The sequence below is a fragment of the Lepisma saccharinum genome, chromosome 12 (assembly GCF_977018435.1).
Source record: "Lepisma saccharinum chromosome 12, izLepSacc3.1, whole genome shotgun sequence".
Lineage (NCBI taxonomy): Eukaryota > Metazoa > Arthropoda > Insecta > Zygentoma > Lepismatidae > Lepisma > Lepisma saccharinum.
Genome location: NC_139240.1, coordinates 50603972 through 50623590, shown reverse-complemented (window position 1 = coordinate 50623590; position 19619 = coordinate 50603972). Strand labels below are relative to the sequence as shown.

Sequence of the window (19619 nt, the reverse complement as noted above, 5' to 3'; positions counted from 1 at the left end):
CGTTCAGTGGGGCAATAGTTCCACGTAAACAAAGAGAAAACTCCAATATTTTAATAAAATTGGAATACCTAAGGCACATTGTTGACACTGAAATGTGAAATAATTTCTACCCAACAATGCCATAGTTCATAGAAATAGTGGAGAAGGTGTATTGTTGCAGTAATACTATGACGATAAGTCATAGTAAAAAAATGGCCTCCCCGATAGCATCGTCGCCTTGTAATCAAGAGGTCCCAAGTTCGATACGCGGTGGAGGCACAATAAACTGTAGGTCCAGTCCCGATTAGCCTTACTGTGCATAGGTTGGACTTAAAACACCAAATCAACCAATCATTGTCACTTTGACGTCCCATTTCACTTTTAAAAAATCGGGACCGAGACTCAAAAGAAGGGACTGTCCCACCTAAGATGTCACTGGTCACTTCTTTCTTGCAGAAACCTCTAGAAGAGGGATCATTTTGCGCTAAAAAAAATGTACAAGCTTTAGTTTTATTTATAGAAAGCTCTGAAGTCACTTGAACGATCAATGTCCATGCACTGTCGATATGAGTAATGTTATAAATAACCCCATGATACCCCCCGCAATGTACTCTTAGCACTTGAGAACAATGTGTGTAATGCATCGAAATGTGAGTAAATGAAAGAACGAAGCAATGCAACAAATTATATTTAACATACTTTTTGTAGGCCACCAGCATTCTTCTCGGCATGTCCTGGTCCTACAATAAAGAAAACAATAGTGTAAGTTATATTTTAAAATTTTACGAAATGTTATTCAATTTTTTCAACAAGAACTGGCTATTCATTTAGATACCACAGCAGCCTTCAATAGCTTTGTTCTACTTCGATGCTCTATATTATTAAAGAATGTGTACATAAGATGGGCCTCCGTGCGGGAGTGGTTAGTCCCGAGTTCGAATGGCTTAATCAACGAAGTTGTAAGTATTCTAATTATAACAAAAGATGAGTACAGATGGTGCAGTTCAGAATTCTGTAACCTTCTCCATTCTCCTGCAGTTTAATCTCTCTCTTAGTACAAAGATCTTTCTTGAGAATTTGCTGAAGAAACAAATCTCTTTTATGCTCTCCTTTCAATGTAAGGGGGGGGGGGGCTCGTTTCATGTTCACGGGAAACTATTGGTATAATTACTTTCCTTGCATATATTGCATCTAGATTTGTCTTTATTAACATAAGACGTTCCCTGCGCGACAATTTTTTTTCTTAGTGGTGTAATTAGTTCTTCCTCTTTACTTATGGCAACACTGCAAGCTGACAACCTCTCAAGGCTGCGATTCAACCTAAAGAAACCTGGCAACCCTGAAAGTGGAACCGTGGGAAAACGAAGCAGGTGTTTACTTGTGGAAAAAGCTACCGGACCTGCCCAGTAAGGCGCTGTGTGCCTCCTTATCTGATTATCAGCATTGGTTATTCCCTGAATAAGACTCCATGTCAACTTTTTTTCTGATTTGTCTTCCCCCTCTTTTCCTGCCCCAGAATAGTTTTTCCTCCCCTTTCAACAATAACTACGAACCAGAGAAAACCTTTTAAAAAAAACTGTTCAGGCTTAGAACAAGACGGTGAGGTTAATATGGGCCTATATCCCAGAAAGGAAGTGTTGGAAACTGGGAAGAAGAATAAAAAAGAAAAGCACAACAGGAATAAAAGAGGAAAAAGCGTGTCTTGCTTTACGCCTGGAAGTCACGTGACTGAATTCGAAACCAGTTTATTTGCTATTCTTTTCTTCTTCGCTCTTGTTCTTCCAGTGGGTAATTCTAGATTTCTTCCGGAGGGTTAAAAAAAAAGAGGGAGGTGCGGGGATTTGAAAACGTAACGGTATTTCCGTAATGAATCGCCCCACAAATTTGGTATCTTGCAAATACATTACTTTTATTTAATTTCTTGGACATTAGATGAAGTGGAGAGGGCAGATTACTTTTCCAACATGAAAAGCACCGTATCGCGCCCGAAGAACATACAGGAGAATTTTTCAGTTACTCTCAGTAGAGATAAATCACACTCAGTGCACAAAGGGATGAAGAACGATGTAGAAAAAAGAATTAGGGAGAGAAAGTAAAGAAACAAAAGACAAACAGACAGAAAGAACATTAGAGAAAAGGGTAAGGCAAAAGAGAGAGAGAGAACGAAAGAATATGATTTTCAAAATACAAACTTCAGAAAGTTTACCCCACATTTGGACACTACGACAACCTAATATATGAATGTCGGTTTACAAAGCTGTGTCACAGAAGAACGTTCCATGAAATAGTATTCTTGTGGAAATTGTTAAATCACGAAATAGATGCTGAACATCTTCTCTGCCAGATTAATTTTCGAATCCCGTCGTCGAAAACTAGACTAAAGAATGTAGTTTTTCTTATAAAGAAGGCTAGATCCGAAATTAAAAAGAAATCTCCATTGTGGAGAATGTGCACCAGTTACAATAGCTTGGTAATCAAGAATAATACCATTGACATCTTTTCTATGAACCTAAGGGACTTCAGTAAAGCCACTATTAACAGAATGGCCTAAGCTTAAACACATAAGTTCGTATTGAAATTGTGTGATAAAGTGTGTGTGTATATATATATATATATATATATATATATATATATATATATATATATAAAATTTCTATCTCTATATTACAGAAATATATGTAATTGTATTGACTATGTATCCTTCATATGGGCTCTGTAATTAGGTATGTACCTGTTGAGTTCAATAAATAAATAAATAAAATGGAATGAGAGAGAAAAGAGAAAGATGGAGAAAGAGGAGAGAGAGAGAGAGAGAGAGAAATAGAAAATGAGTTGTTGTTAATGTTTTTTAAGTCCAATTTATGTACAGATAGGCTAATCGGTACTGGAAAGTGGAATCAGAATCATTGTGCAATGTGCCTCCATCGAATTCTGAAGCCCTTGTATAAAAGGAGACGACGTTACCACTACGCCATCAGGCAAGTGAAATAAAGAGTAAAAACTAAGACAGAAAAAGGGAAAGAAGAGATAAACAGAAAATGAGAGGAAAGGGAAGATGACGAAAATGGAAGGAGAAGAAGTAAAGAAAATTAGGGGGAAAGGAAGATAGAGCAAATCAACAAAGAAAGAGAGAATGAGGGGAAATGAAGATAGTGAGAGAGAGAACATAAAATGAGAGGAAAACGAATAAGGAAAAAAGGAAAAGATAAAAATAAATAAAATGAAAAAGGAAATGAGAGGAAAAAGGAAGACGGAGAAAAGGGAAAGAGAGAGAAACATGAGACAAAAAGGAAGATGAGACAAGGGAGAAGAGAGAGAGAAGAACAATTGAGAGGAAACACGAAGATAGAGAAAATGGGAAAGAGAAAGGGAATGTGACCAAATGTAAGCGAATCCATCCTCAAATTTTGTATCGTATGATTTATATTCAAGTATCTTATTTCTCCCACATGAAAAGTTAGTTTCTGCCCGAAATTATGTAAACGCGGATAAAAATACTACACTAAAAAAAATTGTCATTCTTACAAAGTGGCGAAATAATGCAAATTGTACGTTAATTATTTAGGGTTTCTCACAATTTTCACCACATTTTCCACATATTTTGTGAAAAACCTAGTAAAATCGATTCATTTTTCATTTCAGGTCGCTTTTCTGCCACTTTGGCTGATTGCGGCGACGAGGTTGAACGGTGATGAGAACATCCATGCCCAGGACGGGATTTGAGCGACTAGAATATGGACTTTTTTACTCTTCTTCTCTGCTACTATTTGTGTTTTTATAGTATGCCTTTTTTTCTTTCCAGAGTAAAAGCGTCTTTGCTTTTTTTCTGGCTAGAAAATGCTGTGGAAAGAATGTTAAGTTAACTCCAATAAATATGGAAATAAATTGTGTGGTGGAACGTACTGTAAGTGATAAACATAACTGTACAACTGATTCCCAGATTAAGTGATTTTTAATTATTTAATTATTATTATCTCTCCTCGCCGCGAATAATCTCGAGAGGTTGAAAAGTGACATGAACTAAAAAAAAAAAAAGGAATACAAACCTTCCACAGTTGTGTGTATGCATTCAGGAAGCAAACCTTTCCACCCCAACCTTCCTTTTGTCGACCAAACCTCCTGCGTTCGGCAGAGTGTAAATAAATGCCAAGAGGCTGAAGGTGCGCCCCTGCGAGGGGGAGTAGGGGGGGGGGAGAAGGAAGGAAAGCGACCCGAAGAAACATTCCCTCGCAAAACTCTTGACAATATCACACCTGCCCTCTTTTCCCACGGTTCCGAGCCAAGCACACTCCCGATCTGACGTAAACGAGGCAGCGTCTGGCTGGCTGCAGGCCTCCCCCCTCTCTTTCTCCGATGGAAGGAATAAATTAATATGGAGGAAGCCTGTTCTGCTAGAAAAGGAACGTGTTGGGAAGACGCCAGATTCGACCGTTAGATTTTTACCTCTCCTCATTTGTTTTTCTGGAAAAGCATTCTTGAGGACCATGGTCCTATCCTATTATGTCATATTTTATTTATTTCTTGTAATTTGTCTCGAAAAAGTAAAAACGTACCCTCAGATAAAACTAAGCCTCCATGATGATCAGCTAAGCATTCATTGATTTGGTTTATTTTTCTTCGCTTTTCTGTCACTTTTGGCTAACCAAATTTAAAATAACAGTAAAAAGCTTGCTTATGAAGTATTTGTTTTATAGCACAGAGGAGTACTTAAATCATATTTTTCATTAATAGCCATAACCTTTGATTTTTCTTCTATTTTTTATGTTATTCTATACTCTTTTATACTTTTTAATATGCATAAGTATGTATTAATTCCTTTGTACACAAAATTATACATGTAATTGACCTATCCCATATCATAGTGCTATTTGTACTTATATGATCAAGTGGATGGAAATAAATCATATCATATCGCGAAGATGAGGATGAGTGATGATATGGTGAAATTGATGAAGAGAAACTCAAAACAGGGTTGTTAAAGGTTCAAGAATTTTAAATAAATTGAATTCCGGTCCAGGAGAGAAAATCAGCAAGCGTGAATGGGTTCTAGGCCGTAAAGTACCTTTTAATGTATAAAGTATTTAAATACGGTCCAGGAACCTTTTTTCAATGAAACAATAAGCAACTTGGACCGAATTTAAATTGTGCGAGAAAAAAGGTTCCGGTCCTACAGCAGAACCCAATAGAACCCATTAGAATTTATGGGTTAGTGGACCTTAAACAACCCTGCTCACAAACACCCATGCTCACGCCGGGATTCGAACCCTGGACCCCTGACGCCGTCTTAAGGAAGACCCCTATGCTGCAGCCTTCCGTCAATTCTCCCAATTATCACAGCTCTCAACCTGATCATCTCAGATTTTCATGAAATTTGGAAGGATGAGAGGGCACGAAGTAACGTACATATGTAAAATTTCAGCTCTCAGTGATACACGGTATTCATGCAGCAGGTTTACCAACATCGTAAGAATTGTAAAATTTACGCTTACAAAGTCAACAAAGACTTTGCTTCTAATTATGGTAAAACATTTATCTTGCTTGAGTTTGTTTTGAAATTTTAATTTCAAAAACACATTATGTGACCTTTGACCTTAAATACCTAAAAAAGGGTATCTTCAATTTGGGGGGGGGGGGATTAAAGCATAATACAGTTAAACGTAATCTCTATTTGGCATGGCTTGGAAAACAGCAATAAAAGATTCTGACAGTAGTAGTACATGCATTACTATCAATAGTGAGTAATACGTCGACAACCTCCAACCATGCTGGGGGGGGGGGGGTTTAACGGATGACCTTCCACGTAGTACACCCAATTGTCAACCTCACTTCCACGTAGTACACCCTGGACTGCTCTTTGCAGACTAACGAGGCTCTGGCGAGGCTGTGGCCAGTATAATTCTGTGTGTTGTCCTGTTTTTTGTCCTGAGTGCCTCTTTACATACATACATACATACATACATCCAAGGTAAGGATATTTTAGTTTTGGATTGGATTGATTTGTTGTTTTAAGTCCACTTTATGGACCTACAGTTTAAAGTGGGATCCGAACCACTATGTGCCTCCACCGGGAATCGAACCCGGGACCCCTTGATTCTTGATTACAAGGCGACAACGCTACCACTGCGCCATCGGGGAGGCCGATATTTTAGTTTTGAGACACGGTTTTATTTTTCTTATGATAAGGGGTTGGACCCCGCATTAGTATGACGGGTGAAAAATGGCCTAAGTCCTGACGCACCCAAAATTTTTATTCAAATTCAAATCCAATCATGTCTATAAACCGACGTTCATTTTACGTCGTCTCTTTCAAGACAAGGACTTAGGTTGCATAACAAGAATTTTACATATTGCAAAATTGTAAATTACTGAACTTGGAATTCCCTCGCAAAACTCCCAATTCGGCACGATCCCTTGGAACATTCGCGTTTATTCGTCACTTGATGTTTCTGTATAACCGCGAGAGCTCTCAATTAAGTGTTGCCACATCCAAGTATCCGTTTTCCCCACCCTTATCTAACTGACCATTTGCAGCAAGAAGTAATTTATGTGAAAATACGTTTTTAACTTCAACTTCAATTAGGATTCAACCATGTTATTCTAAGAAATACTCTCGGTAACGGTTCCGATTGTTTTATGATATTTTTCAAAATTCTCCTAGCACTAATTATCGTAGAATTTTAGCAATCATTGTCACACGAAATTTGAACCTTCCCTAAAGTAATGAGCATTGTTTGGATTTCGAAAATAAAGTTATTTATGTTGAAAAAAAACAACTTAAAAATTACCTTACGCAAGCATGTGCGCTTCCCATCGACAATGTACTGTATTTTCCGTTGACAAGCGACTGTAAGTATTGTAGACTAGTGGGAATTAATGTAGAAGTAAATCGGAACCTTAGTAGAATGCAATTAGGGACTTTATTTGAATGCTAAGAGAACCAAACTTGACCCGCCTAACCTAACTATCGAACAAAATCTTAATTAATCGCTAAAACTCCGCAGTATGTGTGAACAGAAGTAAAACGAAATTGAACTATGTTAAAAATTGCATTCGTAGCATGAAAAAATCGCATGTGGTTTCGATCCCCAGAAGGGATGAATTATTATTATTATGTTTCGAACTTATGGAAGAGAGTTTGTCTTACAATCCTTAAAGAACAATCTGTGATGAATCTTTAACGGTCCCTTTGGCGCAGAGGATAGCGCGTTGGACTTCTAATCCAAAGGTCGTGGGTTCGATCCCCACAAGGGATGAATTATTATTATTTTTCGAACTTATGGAAGAGAGTTTGTCTTCCAATCCTTAAAGAACAATCTGTGATGAATCTTTAACGGTCCCTTTGGCGCAGAGGATAGCGCGTTGGACTTCTAATCCAAAGGGCGTGGGTTCGATCCCCACAAGGGATGAATTATTATTATTATTCCAACATATGTAAAAGAGTTTGTCTTCCAATCCTTAAAGAACAATCTGTGGTGAATCTTTAACGGTCCCTTTGGCGCAGAGGATAGCGCGTTGGACTTCTAAACCAAAGGTCGTGGGTTCGATCCCCACAAGGGATGAATTATTATTATTATTATTACAACATATGTAAAAGAATTTGTCTTTTAATCCATAAAGAACAATCGGTAATGAATCTTTAACGGTCCCTTTGGCGCAGAGGATAGTGCGTTGGACTTCTAATCCAAAGGTCGTGGGTTCGATCCCCACAAGGGATGAATTATTATTATTCCAACATATGTAAAAGTTTGTCTTTCAATCCATAAAGAACAATCGGTGATAAGTCTTTAACGGTCCCCTTGGCGCAGAGGATAGCGCGTTGGACTTCTAATCCAAAAGTCGTGGGTTCGATCCCCACAAGGGATGAACTGTTAATATTTTTAGAACTTATGGAAAAGAGTTTGTCTTCCAATCCATAAAGTGCAATCGGTGATGAATATTTAACGGTCCATTTGGCGCAGAGGATAGCGCATTGGACTTCTAATCCAAAGGTCGTGGGTTCGATCCCCACAAGGGATGAATTATTATTATTTTTTCGAACTTATGGAAGAGAGTTTGTCTTACAATCCTTAAAGAGCAATCTGTGATGAATCTTTAACGGTCCCTTTGGCGCAGAGGATAGCGCGTTGGACTTCTAATCCAAAGGTCGTGGGTTCGATCCCCACAAGGGATGAATTGTTAATATTTTTGCAACTTATGGAAAAGAGTTTGTCTTCCAATCCATAAAGTGCAATCGGTGATGAACATCTAACGGTCCTTTTGGCGCAGGGACGGCGACAGTGGTGGGCAAGCGCCCACCCCATTGCCCACCCAATCAAATTCAATAAGTACATATACTTGAGGATATATGAATGAAACAAAAACTGTGTTCAATTCCATGATTAAAAGCAGCTAGTAGGCTTAGGAGGCTCAAAATTATGCAGGATATGAACAACATTAGATCAGAATTTGAACTTGAGGACTGCAGCTCCAGGCCTCCACATACGTATATAAATCCCGGCCTGGGTATGGTTAAAATAATCTCCAAATAAATAAAAAAATAAATAAATAGAAACATCATATTAGCGTTACTTCCCCAAGCAACACAATAAATTATTTCGATTTTTTAATTATTATTAGAATAATTTATTCAAAAAGACTTAGATGGGCAGGCCATGTGCAACGAATGGCAGAGGAGAGAATAGTTTACAGGATTCTTGTTGGGAAACCTGATGGTAAGAGACCAGTAGGAAGGCCAAGAAGAGGGTCGAGAGATAACGTTGATTCGGACCTTTATGCACTAGTGAAACTCTGTGCAATTGAAACTACCACCTCAACTTTCGAAGAGATATGAACTAATGAGAATTAGTTGGTTTTTTTTGGTTTTTTTACTCAATTACTCAATTTTTGGAAGAGTAAGTTGTGGTTGATTTGTTTTATTTTAAGTCATTTTTTCTGCTAATTTTGATAATGACGACGATAAATTTCAATGGTGATTATATGAAAGTAACGAGGGGGCGAAAACAAACACATGCTGACACTCAAAATACAGACCCTCATAAATTACGTATTACTTTGACAGTGATTCCAGGCGCCAGGGACTCGTTGCCCTGAAAGAATATAGTTTCCGCAGGATATGCTGCACAGGATAGAGGTTGACATTCCAGTCTAGTGTGTTCGAAATGGTCATGCCATACAACCCAAGTCATCTATGAAAAATATATTAATTATTACTGGTATGGTGATGAACTTCGATGAATTCCTTGTGTCCTAAATCATATTGTTACCTCAAAAAATATGCTCGTGTAACCATATGTTTATTGCTTCTCCCGCATTAGTAACATGACAGTTCAGAAAACCAATAGTAACTTCAATTGGGAACAGATTTTTCAATCTTACTTGTTTATTACTTATGAGTGATATTTTATCAAAATATCCTTTCATTAGCTTAGGAATACTACATGGACAATGAACAAATAATTGGTTTTCCGCGTGTGTTTTAAATCATTCCTAATAAGACGTTTATTTTAATCCAAACATTCAGTGGCGGTGATTAGGAGGAGAGGGAAGTGGAAGATGCAGTTCCCCCCGCCACTTTTTGCCCCCGCACTATGGCCTCTTTATGCTAAGCCTTTTCTACCAAGAAAAAGTATATTGTCCTTGCCCCTCAAATGTTGGCAGCCAATCGCTGCTACTAAAAACATTCAGATAGATTTGTCACTAAGAAAAGTGATCCCCAAGGAGTAAGAAAACTCTTTCAGTGAAAAACTCATAAGGTGAAAATACTATGCTCAGAAACATTCATTTAAATTACGAGAAACTTCACGATTGTCTACCATCGCACTTACTATCACTGTCGCCAAATGCATAAAATCAAGTGTGTACCTTGTATTTGCAACACAAGCTTCCCCACAAGGAATGAATTATTATTATTTTTCGAACTTATGGAATAGAGATTCTCTTCCAATCCATAAAGAAGAATCGGTGATGAATCTTTAACGGTCCCTTTGCGCAGAGGATAGCGCGTTGGACTTCTAATCCAAAGGTCGTAGGTTCGATTCCTACAAGGAATAAATAATTATTATATTTCGACCTTATGGAAAAGAGTTTCTCTTCCAATCCATAAAGAACAATCGGTGATGAACATCTAACGGTCCCTTTGGCGCAGAGGATAAAACGTTGGACATCTAATCCCAAGGTCGTGGGTTCGATCGGGCCCTGCGAGATTCTTATACTTCGTGTATGCTCCGTATACGCAAGGTAACTTAATATATAAGGTAGCGCCATCCGAAAATTGCCGATCATGCACGAGCGCGTGACGTCTTGTGGGAGGATCGGTTATGCTCGGTGCCCCTTCGGTTATGTTCGTTCGGGGCTTGGCCGCTATAATTTCTATGCGAGATTCAGAGAGGGAAAGTGTTTTATTAGTTTGAGGAGGGGAATTATTAATTATCTAAACTTCGGGATGGTATTGAGGCATTCCTTTAATGATTAGTAACATGGCTGATTGATTGAGTTGGTGTTTCAACAAGTCCACTTTATGGACAGAAAGGCTAATCGGGACTGGATCTACAGTTTAAAGTGGGATCCGAACTACTATGTCCCTCCACCGGGTATGGAACCCGGGATTCTATGATCAAAAAGCAACGACGCTACCATTGCGCAATCGGGGGAGGCACTAGTAGTAACATAATTGAAAACTCGCAAACGTATTGTGAAAATCCATACTTTTCAAACTTTCTGATCGATGTGTTACAAAGATAGTTGCGCATGTTCTCATTTACCATGTCTTCATTCTATAATCATAGTATACTATAATTTTAACATGCTAAAGAAGAATTGCATGAATGAAAGAGTTAAAAAGGAAATGATCGTTTCATAGATTTATTTTGTTTATTTGTTTCACTCAGTTTTTCTGCCACTTTGGGCTAATCGCGAAGACAAGATAGTAAAATGTCACGTAATTGCCTTCTAACGACAGTAAAGGAAATTACACTTCTTGAATAAAATGTATATTCCGGTTTTATAACATTATGTACACGATATTGAGCATTGTATGAAATAAGTATAATGCCCATTAATGAAGTTTTACTACTTCGTTCAATTTATTATTTCACAAATTTAATGTGGATGATTTTGTACCTTTCTACTCAGTGTAAACAATGGATGTCATACTCTCCTTTCGTGGAAAATTTTCTTTAAAACAGTAAGCTCTTTGTGGTGTAGTTGACGAACTATATACTTGTGCCACGAGCTCGGCATATAGAATAGTTTTTCCTGGTTATAGACGACTCAAATGTATTTGGAAATGTAATAGGAAAATCCAAGACAAAGTCCATAAATGAAATTTTACTATTTAACGATTCATACCCTTGTACAGTCTTTCATTGTGATTTCTTGTAACTTATTTGCTATATTTTCATTTATGCTTCAGATATATTATCTTAACCTGTTCTAAATGTCACGTGTACAGGGGAGAAATATAATTATCAACATTATTAACCTAATGTCAGTGAACATCAAGTTAAATCTAATTAATGATTATCAATTAAATGTACAGAGTTAACAGAAAAACTATTCTCTGAAGAATTAATTATGTCCTTTGAATTCGTAATTTGGCCCAAGTTTAGATTGCAGGGTGATAATCTCTTCATTACACACAAAATCGCATGACAAGATTTCGGTACATGTGTACTATATGACTGTATGTATGCCAGAAGTAGATTGCCGTTGTCATGTTAGGAACTTCGTGAAATTTCTACATCTCACGCTCTATCCTCAAAGGCATTATTACTGTTTGATTTTTACCATTACCTGGCTTCTCCACCGCAAAGGAATATAAATTATATGGAATTGAAAACAAAAAGATGCAGTAACAGTGGCAACATTCTCCTGACTATACGTGAGCTTACCGCGTTGTCCTTTGCATCTCGCTTTGGCTTTGCTTAATATTATCAATGAGCTAAATTTTCTGTGTTCGTAAATCCCTTCCTGTAAGCTTGAATTAGTAGGTTAGGTGAATTAGGTTTGGTGTTCTTAGCATCCAGTTTCGAGTAGGTTCGGCTAGTTAAGGGTGTTGCATTCGTATTTGTACACTTTCGCTCTTCGCTTGCACGTACACGTATTATAGCTTTTAATACGCAAAACGATTTCACACAACTGTAACTTATGAGCACGGTAACTTGTACAACCTCACTTTGATATCGAAAATTAACATTTTATGGAAATTACAAACTAGACTTGCGTTTTCAAGGTTTGGGATTTTATTTACAACACAAATTTTGTAGCACGAAATGCCAATCTTACACTCTACTTCCTCATCCTCCTGTGCGTAAAATTTTCGAAAATATGGACCCGAACATAATTAATACGAAATTAAATAAAACAAACTTTTAAACAAATTATTAGTGTAATGTGATTTACAATTAGAGAGAGTTCACACATATTTCATCAATTGCAAAACATCACCTAATATACCTGGCCGGCAACGAAATGAATTCGACACCAATCTTCTTAACGTAGAAAGTCCAGGTAAAGGTATATACCAACTGTATTTCTCAAATAAACGTAACATTTTTTTTGAAACGGCTCCAAGAGTCAACGCTTTGCTTATATCATCTTTAGTCCATAGGGATTTCGTTTTACCGTGTACTAAGTATTGTATTTGAGTGTCACTGAACACTTTCCCCAAGATATTCGTGAGTTTTCTTGTTACATTGTCGGTTAGGTTATGTTGAAGATTTTTTGAACTTGTTTAGTTTTTTTGGTTAAAGCAAGTTGCAAGAGCTTGTTCTTAATCTTTAACTTATTAATTTCTTTATGTAAACGTGTGTTGTTCTTCTGTAAGCGATGAATAATGTTTTCCAACAACGAAACATTGCTAGCAGTTTCTGTACCTACGTCTATTTTTTTTTTCGTAGCGTACATCTCCACAGTCTTTATCAGCACATCCTAAAAATGATTCATGTTTTGAAGAGGAAGGTTCAGGAGAATTTGCTACACCACATTCTCTATTATTTTGCATTGAAGTAATATGGTGTAATTTTAGGGATGGCACTGCAGTTGGCTTCAGTACTTTCTTTGTTGACAAACACAGAAGTTCTGCTCTTAGATCTCGTACATTGTCTTCTTTACAAAAATGGGCACTGCACACTCTCGCATTTTTAATATTAATATTATGTTCTCGATCACAAGCACGAATCCACTGTTTACTTACACGATTATCAGCTGGAAATCTATGATATTTTATATCACTTCCTTTAATTTTTTGGTTATAATTCTCACATCTTGTTACTGCACAATTAGGCATGATTATAGGTGGAATGAACAAAACAATCTCATTTCAAGAGAAATAATACAATAAAAATATATCGAATGCGACAAAATCAATAACCTGCTTGTTCCGATTTTTGCGACGTGTTAGTAGCTAAATGTACCCCGCACCAAACTTACTGCACATAGCAACGAGCACCGTCAAACCCGATCCTCCCAGATGACGTAATGCATACGTACTTCACATAGCAACGAGCACCCCCTGCAGTATACGGTCCGCAACATGTGATGTTAAAAGGACTCAAGGTACCTTTATAAGGTATGCCATTCCCGAGGTTCCGAGATTTATTCCCATGATGCTGTGCGCGCTATGACGTCATTAAGCGGACAGAATGGAACTTACTTCGTTATCGTATACGGAAGCTTGAGATAAATGGGTCTATTATTTACTTATACACACTTTTTCTTGAATGCCGGTAGAATGAGAACAAATCATCCTGTTTGTGCTCTTGCCACGTGCAATAATAATAGAAGAAAATCGCCTGGAATAAAGTCATCATCGCTTCCCAAAAAACAAGTTGCTGTAGCAGGATTGATTCAATTTGTTCCTCCAAATTTCGGACTTACTCAGTGGTGTAACCACAGGGGAGGGCAGGGGCATTGTCCCCCAACCTTCGACGGAAGTCAATTCTAGGGGGGGGGAACATTGATGGCCAAAGGCACCTGCAGGGGGCACAGAGGAGAAATTGCCCCCTTCTATTTCAAATTTTATACAAATAAAAATACATTTCGTAAAATTTTCTTGCTCGCTTCGCTTGCAGTGCCAGCTTTTCTGAGTCTCGTCAAGTTCAGAGACGTAGCTAGGGGGCGTCGGGAGTCGGCCATGGGCGCCAAATAATCTAATTTTTAAAAAAAATGTGAAAGAGAGAATGCCTTAGCGCCATGTGATATTATTTGTCCCTTATTAAATCAATATTGTTTTAAATTGCAAAAATTGGATCAAAAAATTTTCTTTCTCGCTTCGCTCGTAATATAATTGTTTTTTGTAATGTGATGTATGTAAATAATATGTTTTGTATATAATATATGTAATGAAAAAACTTTGAATACGTACATAATTTAGTGTTAGAATCTTGCATATGTATTTTCTTATTTTATGTCGCTCCATGTTGCATATGTGTAAAACATATGAAAGTTATACATGTTATATGTACAAACAAATATCTTCGGCATGCATTTATCATTCATTTTCTGCCATTCAAAAATACAGTTTGTGTGCTTGTTTTCAATTATTAGCTAATGTAAAATTCCTGGTGTTGAAAAAATATTTCAAATCGTTTGTTCCAAATAAATGCTTTAGCACAGACATCTACCTCCCTTTTGCGTAATTTATGAGGATAATAACGTATTTGATACTACTACTACTACTACCGCTAGTAATAATAATGCCATTATTAATGTCATTATTATTACTATTATTATTATTGGTACGTTTATCCTGGTACTTTCTCCCTCCAGATAAAAATTTGTGGTTGCGCCTCTGGCCTTACTTCCACACTCGCCTTCCGTATCATCACGTATGCAACTTTCAAAAACCTTTACACAATCGAAACTCAGTTTCTAAGTATTGCTTCATTGAATATTGAGTGCAAGATAAGATTTATTAGCTTTGAAGTTGAAACATCGTCCGCGAAAATAATACTTTGAACATCTCGTAGGTAGCGAACACTAATTAACAATTGCACTGTTACTTTACTTTATGTGCGTTTGTTGAGAAATTGTGCTGAAAATATAATGTACGACTTACAGGACAGGCGTTTCTCCCCTGCACATCCTTTCAATCTTCTCGTCAATCAATGAGAGGAGCTGTCATGTAAATAATGACCAAAGAAGCTATTCAATCAGGCCCGTAGCCAGGAATTCTTTGTAGGGGGGGGGGGGAGCGAAGTCAATCCTAGAGGGGGCAAATTTTTAACATATTGTGTCGCATTGGCACATATTATGGTAGGGTACACAGAGGTACTTGCCCCCCTCCCCCAAAAGCTATAAGTAACAGAAAAGGGATGGTATCTTGAAACTGCAACGAACCAAAAAAAAAAAACTTCGAGCAACATCAAATAGCAATATTTCGATAATGACCTTTCCAGGTTGCCAAAGAATATAAAGTTTAACATAAATAGGCTAATAGGGACTGTACCTACTTGATATCGTAATTGATTGATTTGGTGTTTTAAGTCCACTTTGTGCACACTAAGGCTAATTGGGACTGGACCTACAGTTTAAAGTGGGATCCGAACCATTATGTGCCTTCACCCTACTTGATATTTACAGGTCGATAATGTTAATTGATGACTAACAACAGCTTTGGGCCTCTCTGCAGAACTGATTAAGGGAGCCCTTTATAAATCATGCTTCATAATGATTCCCTCTAGTTTCCAGTATGCAAGATTTTTTACGCACAAAGGAATCTATCGACAATCCAACAACACCATTGTGTTGTGTTGTACAAGCAAAATCGGATTAATTACATAATAATTGTTAGGATCTGCACTTTGATGAATTGTGGAAAAAATTGTAATACTTTTTTTGACCTTGCTAAAGCATTAAACCATGGGTTCCTTAGTCCACCACGGACTCTATTTCCTTCAAAGGGGAGACTCTTGTATCACTACAGACAATGTTTGCCTACTGGTTACGTTAACCATTTTGCAAAATATTGTGTGAATTGTATTATATTATAGTTGAAATACATGTTTCGACACCTGAAAAAAATAGGAATCCCTTGATTGACCAATGACTTCTTGGATTACAGTGTCATCATTAATATTTGATATTAAGTTTCATAGAAAGAAATTGTTTTAATAGGGCACAAATAATTTTACGGGGGCTCCCAGCGCCGACTCCCGCCGCCCCATATAGCTATGGCTCTCAACTTGGACTATAAGAATAGGAGAAATTGTGAGCGAAGCAAGCAAGCAAGATAATTTTACGAAATGTGTTTTTATTTGTATAAAATTTTAAATCGAAGGGTGCAATTGCCCCTCTGTGGCCCTTGCAAGTACCCTTGGCCGTCTCGAAGAAAAATGCAAAAAACACGTCCTCTCCGATGGCGCAGTGGTAACGTCATCGCCTTGAAATCAAGGGGTCCCGGGTTCGATACCCGGTGGAGGCACAAAGTGGTTCGGATCCCACTTTAAACTGTGGGTCCAGTCCCAATTAGCCTTACTGTGCATAAAGTGGACTTAAAATATCAAATCAATCCAAGGAACACGTAAAAACTAATCCCATCATGAGTATCCAATTGTCCTGCTATTCTTAGATTCTCCTAGTCTTGTTTCTTTACTTCAATATTTGCTTCCCCTAGAATGAACTTCCGTCGAAGGTCGGGAGGGGGGGGGTATATGGCCCCTGCCCCCTGTGGTTTCAGCACTGTCTGTGAGTGTCTCTTCATCAATTTTACGTCATCATTCATTATTGCGATTATCTAGTAGTGGCAGAAAAGCAACGCTAAGTAACAAAAATCAAATATCCATTCCACTCCCTCCCTCTACCACATGAATCACTATTACCAAAAGGTAGACTTTTGAAACAAAAATTTAAGCAGTTCCAAGTTCATAGCAACACATCCAAGAAAAAACATGGGACCACATTCGGCACCATTAATACAAGACTACTCAAAATGTCACAACTGTTCTAGATACTGAAAATTGAGAAATCATTTCCCGAAGTCTGGATCTGGAAGAGAAATTAACCCCCCCCCACCCAATCTTGCTAGAGTAACACATGATATAATTTTAAACATTAGTGAGGATTTCAGGTAGGGATGTGTTCTGTATTTTTCACAGGGGGCAAAGGAGGCTCTCAGGGGGGGCAATTGCCCCCCTGCCCCCCTCTAGCTACGGGCCTGTATTCAATGTAAAGCATACTTATCAAAGCAAGGACAATTTTATCAATGATTTTTGTATTATCAATATAATATGTTGTATACACATCTATTATATTATAATTTAAAGATATTGTACAAATATAATACTACTTTGCTGGCTTTAATTTATTTTATATCTGCTTTAAAAAGCCTCGTTGGTTCAGTCGGTAAATAATCTGACTGTCACGCTGAAGGCGAGGATTCTGTCCCCAGGGTGGTTGGTCTCGAGGGGGATTTTCTCAGCAACGTCCTTGCATGAAAACTGCTTTGAGGTTCACCAGGGGTCTAAAAAAATAGTATTTTGGGGGCCGGAACGTGATGCTAACACCACCTTCATAATTGACCGGGATTGTGAATCATAATCCCTAAATTCATTCATGGCATGTTACAACACGCAGAAGGTACTTTTGCTTTTAAAACTTAGTGCATATTTAGTCGCACACCGTGAGCGTTCGGTCTGAGACGTCATGGTTTGGGCTCTGGCTACGGAACGCGCAGGTTCGAGTCTTCTAGGAGAAGCGTAACAACTTTCCTTCTGAGGTTTCGGACTGTGTATGGGACCGGTGGGCACACACCATTGTGAAGAAATTGGAGAGCTACGAATGAGTAGCGTAATCCAGTCATGGAAACCATGGAAACTTAGAGAAATGACTGAGGGGATCGTCGTGCTGACCACACGTCACCTCGTAACAGGTTGGATGATCTCTCGCCTCGGCAGGTGGAAGTGAGGCCGGCAGTCGGTAGGTAGGCCTTAGCCCTGTATTAGTACACAGTTGAATACATGCCGCGAGAATACACATTATGAAATTTGTTTGACTCAACTCAAACATACTGCAGAAACTATTTCCATGTAGATTTAATAGCCGGCATCCGTGGCAGAGTGGTTAGCACATCGCGCTACGACGCCAAGGATCCCAGGTTCGAATCCCGGCCTGGGTATGGATGTTTGTGAGTGTCCATTCATCAATTTCATCATCATGACTCATCCTCATCTTCGCAATTAGCCAAAACTGGCAGAAAAGTGAAGTAAAATAAACCAAATAAAAAATAGATTTAATATTTCATATTTGTGTTGCTTGATTGAATTGGTGTTTTAAGTCCGCTTTTTGCACAGAAAGGCTAATTTGGACTGGGCCTACAGTCTAAAGTGGGATCCTAACCACTATGTGCCTACACCGGGTATCAAACCCGGGACCCCTTGACTACAAGGCGACGGCGCTACCACTAGACCATCGTGGAGGCCATATTTGTGTTGCTTGACAAGACTTATTTTCTAATTGCGCACTCTATTATTAGTAAAACACATTTTATGTGTGTGTTGGATATGGTATGAGATTTAATTAGGAAAAGCGATGGATAATGTAATATTTATACAAAGTAAATTAACGCATTATGTTCTTACAACAAATGTAACTATTACAGAATAGGAAGCCAGTGACGAAATTAGCCGTAAGTTTTTTTTTAATTCCTCGCAGTAGTAAATATTGTTACAAATAAAATCGAGAAATTTAGATCCTCAACTTAGGTGGATAAGAGACCAAATTATAATTCTCAGCTTGCATTTACCTCCGATTATTAGAAGTATCATTCGACCGAAAAGCAATCTCTGACTGTTGGCTGATAAATGCGACGTGCCTAAAATACAGGAAAACGTAACAGCATAATCGTTCCATTATTTTTGTTTTGTATTTGTATTGCTTTTGTTTTATTTCAAGTATAATTTACCCCTTGGCTAATCGCAAAGATGAAAATGAATGGTGAGTAGATGAAATGGATGATCACAAATCCATGTGGATCACAAACAGTACAGAGTACTACACAGATTGTTGGCCCACATGCCAGAACCTAGTAAGCCCGCAAGATTGAAGTTCCTAGGATATATTACCTGGAAGAAATATTGCTATTTGAATGTTTCCCGAAAATACACCATTTATACAATAGCCATTATCTAATTCATTCGCCGGCTCGGTAGCCGAGGGCGTTAAGTGGTCGACTTTCGATTTCGCCTCCGAAGTTCCCGGTTCAAGTCCCAGCATGGGCATAGGTTTTCTCTGCGAGTCAGGCACGTATCCAGGAATTCCTTTCGTGGTGGGCTAAACACCATATTTTTAAGGGGTATATATAGAACCTCACAATTGTATGTTTAAGGCCAATGGTGGCAATTGGGTTCAAAACGGGAGTGGGGGGGGGTGCAAGAAAAGTTTACTTTCTCTTCCCTTGGTATGCAAGGGTTAGCATAAAGAGGTCATAGTGTGAAGGCAAAAAAATGGGGAGCAACTATCCCCAAAATCGTCGCCACTGTTCAAGGCTGCCAAATTATTCAGAACGTGAAATCGGAACATTTTTTACCACTCAACTCCTCTGTTTCCATGCATTAACATTGTGTGCCGGAACCATCTCAGTATGTGTGTTTGCCCATTTCTTATCATCAGACATCAAAACATCTATGGCGTCTTCGAGTGTTTTT

At 38.1% G+C, this 19619-nt stretch overlaps 1 protein-coding gene and 8 non-coding genes across 9 annotated transcripts in view; 8 read left to right on the top strand and 1 right to left on the bottom strand.

Annotated features, from left to right (window-relative positions):
* The window catches only part of LOC145996058 (uncharacterized), a 502345-nt gene that overhangs the window by 268104 nt on the left and 214622 nt on the right, over positions 1–19619 (bottom strand). Inside the window, exon 3 of the mRNA XM_083132275.1 lies at positions 679–719. The gene's annotated coding sequence lies outside the window, so the exon portion shown is untranslated. The remainder of the gene's footprint in view (positions 1–678; positions 720–19619) is intronic.
* On the top strand, positions 7160–7232 carry TRNAR-UCU (transfer RNA arginine (anticodon UCU)). The gene has a single exon. It is a non-coding gene; the product is annotated as a tRNA-Arg (tRNA).
* On the top strand, positions 7313–7385 carry TRNAR-UCU (transfer RNA arginine (anticodon UCU)). The gene has a single exon. It is a non-coding gene; the product is annotated as a tRNA-Arg (tRNA).
* On the top strand, positions 7466–7538 carry TRNAR-UCU (transfer RNA arginine (anticodon UCU)). The gene has a single exon. It is a non-coding gene; the product is annotated as a tRNA-Arg (tRNA).
* Positions 7622–7694, top strand: TRNAR-UCU (transfer RNA arginine (anticodon UCU)). Its single transcript has one exon. It is a non-coding gene; the product is annotated as a tRNA-Arg (tRNA).
* On the top strand, positions 7770–7842 carry TRNAR-UCU (transfer RNA arginine (anticodon UCU)). The gene has a single exon. It is a non-coding gene; the product is annotated as a tRNA-Arg (tRNA).
* On the top strand, positions 7923–7995 carry TRNAR-UCU (transfer RNA arginine (anticodon UCU)). Its single transcript has one exon. It is a non-coding gene; the product is annotated as a tRNA-Arg (tRNA).
* Positions 8077–8149, top strand: TRNAR-UCU (transfer RNA arginine (anticodon UCU)). The gene has a single exon. It is a non-coding gene; the product is annotated as a tRNA-Arg (tRNA).
* Positions 9957–10028, top strand: TRNAR-UCU (transfer RNA arginine (anticodon UCU)). Its single transcript has one exon. It is a non-coding gene; the product is annotated as a tRNA-Arg (tRNA).